The sequence below is a fragment of the Eubalaena glacialis genome, chromosome 3 (genome assembly GCF_028564815.1).
Source record: "Eubalaena glacialis isolate mEubGla1 chromosome 3, mEubGla1.1.hap2.+ XY, whole genome shotgun sequence".
In the NCBI taxonomy this organism is placed as follows: Eukaryota; Metazoa; Chordata; class Mammalia; order Artiodactyla; family Balaenidae; genus Eubalaena; species Eubalaena glacialis.
The window spans coordinates 4,155,424-4,165,381 of record NC_083718.1 but is presented as its reverse complement, the minus strand read 5'-3'; positions in this window follow the sequence as shown (position 1 = coordinate 4,165,381).

The window sequence follows — 9,958 nt, the reverse complement described above, 5'->3', positions numbered from 1 at the left end:
ACTGAGAGAATGGAGATCATCAGTGATTTCAGTGAATGGTTAGGTGGAGGTCATTATAAGAAACTTGCTTTAATCTTATACCAACAGTGTTTATTGACTATCTCCTGAATGCATTGCACCAAATGAGGCCAATTCAGGAGAATCAGATCTTGAATTACAGAGAAAGGGTGATTCTGGAGGGAGATTACAGGAGAGGAATTAGGTAAGAAAGATGATTTTTTAATACTAGCATAGAAGAATACTAAAAGCTTGAAGAGACAGGTATGACTTTGTCATCATTTGAACAAAGTACTTAGCTAGATTCTCACCAGCAAAGGCATTTCTGGTCCACAATAAACACCTTCCTGGCCTGATTCTAAGACTCCTTTCCTGGGTGTTTCATTTTTTTTTTTCATTCAAATCAGTTTGCCTAAATAATATAATATTAATGTGTGTGTGTTTTAAATCAACTTGGAGAACATTTTACTTTCAGACACTTAGTACAGAAAATATGTATTATGTGAAATACAAAAGGTGTTCAACACCACTTCCTGCCACTAACACAAAGTGATGTCCATCAGTGATTTACACTGGGACTAACTGTAGAAATTCAAGCACTCAGAACTCAGCAATGCCCTGATTGAATTTTGGTCTACAAAGTTCTCAAACACTTATCAGAATCCTGTATGTAAACTCTGATAGAAATAATAACTAGATAACTTCTTTTTAAAATTTTTATTGAAGTATAGTTGATTTACAATGTTGTGTTAGTTTCTGCTGTACAGCAAAGTGATTCGGTTATACATATATATATATTCTTTTTCATATTCTTTTGCATTATGGTTTATCACAGGATATTGAATATAGTTCCCTGTACTATATAGTAGGACTTTGCCATTTATCCATCCCTTATATAATAGTTTGCATCTGCTAATCCCAAACTCCAAACCTATCCCCCCATTCTTTGGCAACCACAAGTCTGTCCTCTATGTCTGTGATTCTGCTTCATAGAGAAGTTCATTTGTGTCATATTTTAGATTCCACATATAGGTGATATCATATGGTATTTGTCTTTTTCTTTCTGACTTACTTCACTTAGTATGGTCATCTCTAAGTCCATCTACATTGCTGCAAATGGCATTACTTCATTCTTTATTATGGCTGAGTAATATTCCGTTGTATACACATACCACATCTTCTTTATCCATTCCTCTGTCTATAGATACTTAGGCAGCTTCCATGTCTTGGCCATTGTAAATAGTGCTGCTATAAACATAGGGGTGGATGTATCTTTTGAATTATAGTTTTGTCTGGGTATATGCCCAGGAGTGGGATTGCTGGATCATATGGCAACTGTATTTTGTAGTAATGACAAGTTTTGAATAACCTAGATGTTCAGTCAGAACAGAGGAATCACCCATTGTTAGATGCTACTAACACAATAATATTGTCAGGTACTTTCGAAATACCTGTAACTTACAGTGAACATATCCATGGCAGAAAATTGTAACCATATTTCCTTTAAGATCTCACTCATAATTTTAAATTTTAGGACAGAAGTTTTCCTTCTCTTCATTTAATTAATAGAGGAGTCTTTCTCGGGACCAGAAATACCAACAGGACATTGCACGATCCTTCTTGACAAAAAGATGCAAAGTGGAATATTGGGAGAGGTGTCCACTTACACAGGAGAAAAGGGCTTTGAGTGTAGCTCAAAGTAGGGAGTTAGAATGATTCCATCTTGTCTTCCCCTGACTCTCAAAGGGTCACAGGCCCAGTTAGAAGGAGGTATAGAAAAATTTACCCATAAGCAGAGAAAGACCTCATCTCAGCCTGGGCTCTTGGTAAAAAAAAAAGGAACTACAGGCCTACACTTGTGTAGATTTGATGGTATATTAACAGGATCTTCTGTAGAAATAAAACCATGCTGGATAGGAGCTTACAATCTAAACTGCAGAACAAATGGGAAGGTAAAGTCCAGGGGAAGTGGGCAGTGTGGAGGTGGGTAGCGCCGGAAGCCTGGGAGGGGAATCTGAACTTTATCGTAAATGGAGGGGATTAGTTTTTAATCATACTAATGGGTTACTTACTGTAACTGTGTTAGTCCCTTTTAAAATCAAAGCGAATTCCAGATGTGACTTTTCATTTATAAAATTTAACATTTTGAGGATAATCATACTTTAAACATTTTATCTGTTAATGACTCAGATTTGAGTTGTTCTTTAAATATTGTGTGTTGTTGAGGCATTAATGGACAAGCATTTCTTTTTCTGTTCACCAGCAAAATACCAACAAAACTGGGTCTGAGACTTCACAATTCCAATGCATATTTCCTTACATTCACCCATTTGATTCTCCGGGCAGTCCTGGAAATGGGTATCGTTGTCACATATCACATCGATTTAATCAGTAAAGAGACTAAGGCACCTATAAAATAAGCAAGACTAGTGTCAGGAAACTGTGGCTCAGAAAACCTGAGAGGCAGCCCCAAGGTCAGGGGCTCCTAAGTGGAAGGACTGAACTGATCTCAAGGTCAACTGTCTCCCCCCCACCCCGGCCCCCAATCCTCTCTCTTCCCAGGAACAATTTCCTTCCATATTTCTTTTTTCTTCATGAAAAAGATGAACAGAAAACAAGCCTATCAATTGGCATTTCCCTCTGTATAAAACACGATCAAAATATGGATCAAACAAAATGCTAGGTGCTCAAACAATTGAAAACAAAAATATCAAAACAAAGTGAGATTTGGCTTAATTTAGATCTCCTTGATTAGTGAAAATTTCCTCCTCAGAAATACTTGTTTTAGGCAGCTAGAGTTCTTCCTATCCTATTTATTTGGGACCACTTGTTCTGGTCTTACTGTTTATTCTATTCTATTTTATCTTTCCTTTTATACTTAAAAATTAAACCAAATAATACAATTTTCTTTAATTTGAGTGGTATGAATCATTTTTGGTTTCTGTGTTAATGTTGATTTCTATGTGTAACCATATAAGTAACACAATTTACTGATACTATTACTTATTATTATGTATATTATTGATTATATATATGATGTTATTTTACTCTTATTTATTATTATCTTCAATAATAAATTGAATATTTAAGTTATACATTTTTATACAAATTCCAAAAAGTAGAAGTGATTTGGTTTCTCAGATGAGGTAGAGAAATAAGACATAGCACTCATAGTAAATTTGTAAAAAGGAAGTGTAAGAATTAGTGTAGTGTAGATTTAGGTCTTTGTTCTTTGATTCTCTTTTCTAAATACTTTCATATTTCTTTTTTATTAGCGCAGAATGCAAAAAAAAAGTTACAAAAAAATGACAAACTCTTAAAAACAAAACCTGTGCCCTTTGAAAATGTTTCACTGTTGAATGTTGAAGGATTCCAGTGAAATACCTCTTAGTTTTGCTTGTACTTAGCTTGAACAAAATGTAGCATTGAAAGTTTTGAATAGCTAAATTATACATTTAGCGAGCGTTCAGTCTATATTTTTTGGTTTCTCTCGTTTGAAGTTTCATTTCTGCTCAGACTTCCTCTCGCCATCCATCCATCCATCCCCTGCATATTTCAGCTAATCATATGATCCTTCCGCCTTTTGCCCACGTTGGTTTAGTCCCTGAGTCTGAATAATAGTGAAAAGTAGCTTAATTCCTGGTTTCCTGAAGGCCTGGAGCTTCTAGGTATTTCAAAACTGTAAGCTGCAATTTTTTAGGCAAAGCACCAAGACTTGGTCTGGAGCCTTCTACAGAGCCCAGAATCATTATTCACGTCACGTATTCATTATAGCTGAGCAGTGATACATAAAACAAATACCAATCCAATATGATCCTCTTCTCTTTCTTTATCTGTCACTCCATAGGGAGGCGGCCCTCCTGACTCCTGTCTCCCCTCCTCTGACCCTCTTCTTCCTCTAGCTCGTTCACCCTACTACTCATCCTCCCTCCCACCCCCAGAAACCTTCCTCCACGCCTTTATGCAGACTCTTCCTTCTGCCTGGATAGCTTTCTTGTATTGCCTGGAAAACAAAGCCTTCAAGGTCCATTTCCAATGTCAACTTGAAAGAACGAAACTTTCTGGATCCTCTCAGACCTCACCGATCCCTTCTCCACCTTGCAGGACCTCGTGCTGACCTGTCAGAGGGCATTTCTCAAGCTTCACTTGCCCTCACATATATATTTTCACTCCACACATATATATATTTTTATTACATTGACACTTTCCTTCATATGCAGTACAACAAATAACCCTATTTCCTGTGAGAAACTTACAATGCTGTCACTCAGGTCTTTCTGTGTCTTTCGCAGTATTTAATGGCTTCCCCATCCCCTGTGAAGCTGATGTTGCTTCTTGGGATGGATTCTGTGAAAAATCTTGATGGTTCTAGTCTAAGGAAGTTGTCCTGAGAATGTTGTGTAACTGTCTACCACCGCCTCTACTCCCTGTTTCTGCAAACTGTTGGTACTGAAGTATCTGAGTGTTTATTCAAAAGGATGGAGGATACAGTCCTCAGTACCCTATGTTGCTTTGAAAGATAGGCATGGGCATCTCTGGCCATGACTCCTGGTTGAATCACTTGAAAGCCTCCTTCTACATACCTTGAAGGACACCAACAATCTTGATCTTCCTTCCACCTCTCTGGCTGCTCCCTTTCTGTCTATTTCTCTGGTTCCTTCCCATTTTCTTGTAAGTTTTGGAGCTGCCCAGGATTTGGTCTTCGGACCACTTCCCTTTTTATCTATATTCCCTCCCTGTGTGATCTCATCCTGTCTCACTGGTTTAAATGCCATCTACATGCTGATGACTCATAAATGAAATCTCCACTTTGCCCCTCTGCCCTGAATACCATCCCCGTATTCACTTGGGTGTTTAAAAGTCATCTTGGATTTAACAAGTCCTAATCAGAGTTCCTGAAACCCAGCAAACTTGCTCCTCCTACATTTTCCCCATTTAAGAAAATGGTCTTTCCCTTCACATATTTGATCAAAGCAGAGTCATTCTTTCTTTCCTTGCCCATATCCAGTTCTTCAGCAAACCTGTCGACTCTCCTTTCAAAATAAATTCAGAATCTGACTTCTCACCTGCTTCTCATCATCGTCTTGGGCAAAGCCACCATCATCTCAGATGGATGATGGGCCTTAAGTCTACGAATCCTTCTTCTATGTCTGTTCTTGCTCCACTTAAATCTGTTTTCCGTGAAGCAGTGAGAGTGGTCCTATTAGAACAGCCAGAACAATGTCATTCGTCTGCTCAAGGCCTTATAGCGATTGCCCTTAGGGTAAAAATCAGATCCTCGGGACTTCCCTGGTGGTGCAGTGGTTAAGAATCCGCCTGCCAACACGGGGGAGAGGGGTTCGATCCTTGGTCCGGGAAGATCCCACATGCCGTGGAGCAACTAAACCTGCACTCCAGAGCCTGAGAGCCGCAACTACTGAGCCCACATGTGCTGCAACTACTGAAGCCCATGCGCCTAGAGCCCGTGCTCTGCAACAAGAGAAGCCACCGCAATGAGAAGCCCGCGCACCGCAACGAAGTGTAGCCCCCGCTCACTGCAACTAGAGAAAGCCCATGCGCAGCAACGAAGACCCAAAGCAGCCAAAAAAATAAATTAAAAAAAATTTTTAAAAAAAGGACATACTTTGAAAAAAAAAAATCAGATCCTTAACCAAGGTATCTGAAGGCTCCCGCTCCAGGCACGCTGCTGCCTCAGAACCCGTGCCCTTGACCTTTCCTCTGTCTGCAGTGCTTCCCCTAGTATCTGCTGGCTTGGGTCCTCCCACTTCCTGTCTTGACTGACGGAGGGCTTCTCCGACCTCCCATCTGAATCTACAGGCCCTGCTTCCTCCCTTTCCCAGACATTCACTACTCTGCTTCTCTGTTTATTTTACGCCATAGCTATTAGCACCATCTCACATTTTGTTTTTCTCTTTCTCTTATTATCCACCTCCTCCCTCTAGAATAATACATTCCATGAAGGCACAGATCTTACCTGTTTAATTCATTCTTTTACACTTAGCTTCTATAACAGTGCAGTAAGTCCCCTACATACGCACCTTCAAGTTGTGAACTTTCAAAGATGCGAATGTACCTCTGCATGTCCAATTACGTAAGTTAGTTCACGGGTCTGGCGTATGTTGTCACGTGCGTGCATCCTCTACAAGTGGTTGTGCTTTTGTGTACTTTACTGTACAGTACTGTATACAGTGCAGTAGTACAGTATCTTTATTTCAAGCCCAGGATGTCCAGAAGCAAGTGTAAAAGCAGCAGTGAAGTAGCTGATACTACTGTACTTTCCAAGGTACTGTACTGTAAGATTAAAAATGTTTATTTTTTGTGTTTGTTTGTCTTTTATGTATTATTTGTGTGAAAAGTATTATAAACCTATTACAGCACAGTACTATATAGCTGATTGTGTTATTTGGGTACCTAGGCTAACTTTGTTGGACTTACGAACAAATTGGACTTATGAATGCACTCTCGGAACGGAACTTGTTCGTATGTAGGAGACTTGCTGTATCTGCTAAACAGTATGTCCTCAAATATGGCTACAGGAGCAAAGGTATATGGGGCTTCCAGGGAGAGTATGATGACTGCAACTGGTCTATCCCATAGTAAGTGTGAATGTTTCTGTGTGAGAGGTCTGTTCATAAACTACATTCACCACCACGTTACCTCTTTGCTCCCTGTCCTGTACATATTAATCAACCACAGACCTAAAGCATAATGAGGCAGAAAAGAGTGAGAGAAAGAAAGAAGGAAGAGAGAGAAAAGGAAAGAGAGAAGAGAGATTCTTTTTAATAAACTAGGTAGATCAAGGTTTCTATTACCAGGAGGAAAAGCAATGTTTTAAAAATTTACTGTACAATCTATTCTTTGAGAAGACATTCAACTAGATTTAACCTGTACTATAATATATTCCAAAATTGTTGGTCAAGGCATTAAGTGACTATATCTTAGTTTCCACGCCCTCACTGTCTAATTAGGAGTATGCATCACCACTAATAAAACAGCGTAAAGCTGGTTAAGAGCAGGGACTTGGGAGCAGAGAGCTTAGCCTGGGTCCCAGCTCAGCTCTTCCTCTCGCTGTGCCTCAGTTTCTTCAGCTGGAAAATGAGAGATAAAGCCAGTACCTACCTTACAGGGCTGTTGTGAAGATTAAACTAATCAATGTTTATAAAGCACTTAGAATAGTATCTAGCACAAGTTACTGTTACATGTTTAAAAATTGAATAATTAAATAAAAAGTGTTCAAAACCTTACATTTAGTCCCTTTATCTCATCACCCTCACGGCTCACATCCTTATGATTTTTCTATCTGCCCACCAAGAGAACTCACTTCCCTACTCTGCCAGGACCTACTTTATTTATTTTTTAATCAAATTTATTATTTCAAGTAGAATCTTTGTTCTCAAGACAAACTTCTATGGCTAAAAGGAATTGTCTATGGAATAATGATCTAGAAACAGTGCTTCATTTTGTGACTTATAACAGTAAAAAGTCCTATCTTTTGGCCTAATTTTGCTGTGAGAACCTCTATCGATTTCTAATTATGAAAAATTAGGGTTTGGATTAGCTAAGATACATTGCTAAACTCTGTTTTCAAGCAAGAATTCTCACTATCAGATAGACAATTCAGAGATAAGATAAAAGGATTTAAATGGGAATCCAGGGAAGGGCTGAAAGAAAAGCAAGACACTTTTATTAAAGATATTTTCTAGGCCTCAACGTTTGAAATGTATCCCAACTAAAAGGGCAGATTTCAGTGGAGTTCTTCTTCAAAGATATGCTACATGTTTTTTGCTTCAGAATCCCCTGCTCCAAAGGCTGAACCCCTGGCAGCTGGACCCTGGCTTCTTAGGGTGTATGGTGGCTCAGAAATGGCACCCAAACCTCAAGACACTAGGGCCACACCCCTGTCACTGATAAGGTTGTTAATCTTGGGCACGTTATTTAGACTGATCCGTGAAACATTAGATAAATCAGTACCTGTGTCATGAGTATATCTTGAAGATTAAATTGGATCAAGTGTGAGAAATGCCTGTCATGGAGAAAGCACTCCATAAGTGTTGCTATTATTGGTAGCCCTTGGATAAAGCAGAAATAATGTGTAACCTTCCTGACTTTTACACGGCATGGGTTATCACAGTGACTGTCTAGCAGACTTCTGAACTGTGCAGTCCTTTTTAGGTCATCATTACTGTGGTACATCCTAGTGGAAAGAGCCATACACATTGGATCCACCTCGGGCTTAGGTTTTGACAACACCGTTTTCTAGCCAAGGAACCTCCAAAGTGTTGCTTTCCTTAGCTGAACATCTCTTTTTTCTTCTGTAAATGGTGATAGTTACATCCATCTTTTTCTGTCATTGTACATATCAGAGATAATCACAAATCATGTCTGTTGTAATGACTGGCATAGAGATGGTTCCCGGCAAATGGTAGTTATCAGTGTCAGCTGTTGGAGTGCTCAAATGAAGGAAATAGCAGTGGCAGAAGTAAATAGTCTTACTGGGAGTCCTGGGGTCGACTTGCAGTTTATAAAGCCATTTTAGGTCCTAAAGTCTATGGCTTGCCCATGTCAAGATACGAATGAAAACCCTTTGAAGTCCTGTGAAGTTTGGTTTACTTGAATTTGCTTAGGGAAAAAAAAAACTGTGTATAGTAATTCCTTGAATTCCAAAGTTTAAAAACTACTGACATAAGCTGAAGGGAAGAACGAAAGGAGAGAGTATCTGGGTTTTCCAGTTTTTCTGGCTTTCGGACAACTATCAAATGATTAATGGTGAGTGGAGTGGGTTGGACAATTGGGAACTGTTCCTGATTGCCTGGAATGTTGGCTTTACTCTGTTTTACTATTAATTTCTAACCATAACATATGCCATTAGATGTGCTTGGTTTTGCGAAGCTCAAACAAGATAATGGAGGAGATAGTCACTGAGTTAGATTTTAATGTCAGGGCAGTAGACTTAACGTTGAGACTTCACCCTTGATCTTCCAGAGGGAGCTCTAGATCAAAGGAAAATAAATGGTATAAAATGCACTTTTTTATTTGACCTATTTTAGACCAGCCTAGAGGTTACAGGTTTTGGAAAATCAATCAATCCTCCATCGAACCTTTTGTGATGCAAATTAGTTGACTTGAACTCCATAAATTTCACGGTGCTACTGGCAACCACAGTGGACTCTGCAGCAAAGGACTACCCGTGCTCACGTGATGTTAATGATAAGATAGAGGACTTGACACAGTCGTAATATATATACGTAGTTCTTGACACTTTGCTGAGCACATTCGTATGTGTTACCTCCTTTGAATCTCACAATGACACCGTGAGGTAGGGACAACAAGCATTATTTTGCCCATTTTATAGATGAAGAAACTAAGATGCAGGGAATTCAGGAGATTGGTCCTAGTTATCTGGCTCCTGAAAGGTCAAGCAAGGACCAGGATTTGACATTGACTCTGACTTTTAATATTCTTTCTACCTAATATGCTGCCTTACTCTTAAAAGGTTTAGGAATAAAGTATGCCTGGGTTTGCATGGAAAAGACTGGGTATTCTGCAGATAAACTGGATGGTTTGTATGTGGCATGAGGTGGTTGGAGATGGGCATGGTATCCAAAATTTTGTGGACATCCATCATCGACAACCACTGGAGTTATCTTCTCCCTGTGCCTTTTGTGACCATCAGCAAAGTGAAGAAAGCAGCAAGGAACAGGCTTCCCTGGTGGCGCAGTGGTTAAGAATCCGCCTGCCAATGTGGGGGACATGGGTTCGAGCCCTGGTCCGGGATGATCCCACATGACGTGGAGCATCTAAGCCCGTGCAGCACAGCTACTGAGCCTGCACTCTACAGCCTGCGAGCCACAACTACTGAGCCCGTGCGCCACAACTACTGAGCCCGTGTGCCACAACTACTGAAGCCCACGTGCCTAGAGCCCGTGCTCCTCAACAAGAGAAGCCACTGCAATGAGAAGCC